Below are 2516 nucleotides of genomic sequence, written 5' to 3'. Positions count from 1 at the left end.
TTGGGGCTTCCCACCTTCCCTTCCCTCGCTGCTGCTTTAATACTTTCTTAAATGTTGGTCTTTATTCATAAGTATGTGAAATTAAATCCTCACTTCCAGTTAGCATGTCCTCCAGCTTAGCTGTGAATTTCAGATGTTCTTAGCAAAAATACCCTCTTTCTGAAAGATGCTTAAAACTACTATCCTCAAAGGGACAGCACTTTCTGAAGGGTTTCTGTTTAAAGGTGGTACTACAAATTCTGAATAAAGAAACACATAACTCAGCAAAGGATGCTTCTATTGTATTAAATACCAATCACCACCACAAAAACTAAGATCATGGTTATAACCATTTGATTTGGGATGTCAATTTATAGACTTAATGGGCTAGATTTGAAAAAATCCAATTGTGGGCAGTACAATTATTAAACTGTAATTATACATAAATATACAGTCTTAAAGAAAAAAATCAATGCTAGAAAGTGTTAGGCAGGGTTCTCTAGAGAAACAAAACCAGGACACTTATGAATATATATATACAGTACAAAGAAATATAACATTTAATTAATCCACACAGCAGTATGAAGGCTCAGTTCAACTCACTTTCATGGAACAGTTAATATTGAAATTCCTTCAACTCACAAGTGCTGCTGGGTCCATGGTCAAGGAAGCAGACAGCTCAGTCTTTCCTCAGGCAATGCAGGGAGAGTCCACCCACAGGCAGCAAACAGCAGGGTGGTCACCAACAGTCAGCAGCTCAGGAGCTTCGTGAAGCAGGCCTGGATGGGATATCAAACTCAAGTAATGCAAGATGACAGGATCCACCAGCCTTAAGCTCAAGCGATGTACACACCAGCAGTGTGGCAAGCAGGTTCCAAAGGAACAGCAGGCGCTAGTGACACGATCCACGGGTTGGCTGTCCCACAGGTAGTGAAGCTCACAGGTTGAGGCAGAGAACTAGCTAAAGCAGCTGCAAGTTGGTCTGATCAAAAGAGTGTAAGAGTGAGAGGGCCGACCTTGCCAACCCATTTATCTCTTTGCCCTCCAATCAAACTGCAGCTTGATTAATCCCACATTTTCCTATTGGCCAGGTTGGCACAATAAAGCTACCTATCACAGAAAGTTTAATTATTTGTTGGTCTATTCTTATCTTCATGTCTGTATATAATTAATACTTCTACTATTTCTGAGTCCCACAAGTTAGGTGCTATCAAACAAACTTCTATCCACAACCATATAAAAAATTTAACCCAAGGATAAATAATTAAGATTCAGAACTCAATAAAGTTTGCATTCCCAAATGGTTTCATGTGGTCAGAAGTACCCTCCACTTCTCAAATGTTTGGTCATCTATTTCCCTAAAATGAACTACCTATTCATGTTGTGAGGTAGCAGTGACAGGTTATGTGACCTTATAAGGTGACCACAGCCACACTCTTAGCAAGCACTCCCTCTTCACTTTCAGCATGTGAGTAACAATTACAGGGTTAGAAAAATCAAAAGTATTGACTATTGGCATTTTCAGAGCTTGATTTCAACTTTACAAAAATCTCCACCAAATTTATCCTGAAAGTGTGTTCCTCAAAGCGGCTATTCACAACTTCCAACTGGATCTCTAGGAATGGTTCCCAGTTCTGAGCCAAGCTTTAGAAATACCTTTCCAGGAGTGTGTGTAGGCTTGATTCCTACTCCATCATTGCTGGTAATTGCACTTGTTGCTGCAGGTACTTTAAATTCTTCTGCTGCAAACTTTAAGACTGTTGTGAAAGGGGTACTTTCAGGAACAAAGCACTTGGTAGAGCAGCCCTGAGTGATGTCAGCAGAATCTTAAAGGAAACCTTTAACACGGTGATTCGGTCTGGGCGAGGCCTCCGGTCAACATCGCAGTGTGCACCTCCCTCCGCCCTCTCAGAGCTCTGCACAAGCTTCTTAATATCACATAGAAGTAAAATGTTGCTGAAGAAAATGAAAACCTGGGTGTAGTAGTATATGGACAGGGAACTTCAGAAATGTAAGCCAGATTCAAAAGGAGGATATGGAACAAAAAAGTTTGCTAATGTCAAATGGGTCTTGCCTGACAGCAGAAAATACCAGAATCATGTTTATTGTGTTTTATTAATTACACAAAGGCATTTAACTGCATTGTAACACAGTATGAATAGAACCAAGAAGAATGGGAACTTCAGAACACTTAACTACACTCAGGTGAAGCCTATGCTTGAACCAAGAGAAAGCCATTTAAACAGAACAAGGCAATGCTGTGTGGTGTAAAATCAGAAAAGATGTGTGGCAGGGTTATAGTCTACCCCCATACTTATCTGCCTATTGTTGTTCTTAGGAGATGTTCAACTGACTCTTACTAACAGTAAGAATCAAAGCACTGCTCTTACTAACTGCTGTTATGTTTGAGCCAATTGTTCTAGCGATGTTATTAATCCCTCTCCCTAGTATCTTCTTCCTTTTCGCTCACCCTCCAGTTTACGGAGCACGATGCCCTTCTCCGAGCATCTGTCCCTCCTGATACATGTCCAAAGTAC

At 40.6% G+C, this 2516-nt stretch overlaps 1 pseudogene; it reads right to left on the bottom strand.

Annotated features, from left to right (window-relative positions):
- Nucleotides 1-1569: 1569 nt before the first annotated feature.
- The window catches only part of LOC105978647, a 13571-nt pseudogene continuing 12624 nt past the window's right edge, over nt 1570-2516 (bottom strand).

The sequence above is a fragment of the Echinops telfairi genome, unplaced genomic scaffold (assembly GCF_000313985.2).
Source record: "Echinops telfairi isolate 266 unplaced genomic scaffold, ASM31398v2 ScPeMD7_9;HRSCAF=40, whole genome shotgun sequence".
In the NCBI taxonomy this organism is placed as follows: Eukaryota; Metazoa; Chordata; class Mammalia; order Afrosoricida; family Tenrecidae; genus Echinops; species Echinops telfairi.
The sequence above is the reverse complement of the archived record's forward strand: the minus strand, read 5'-3'. Positions and strand labels throughout refer to the sequence as shown.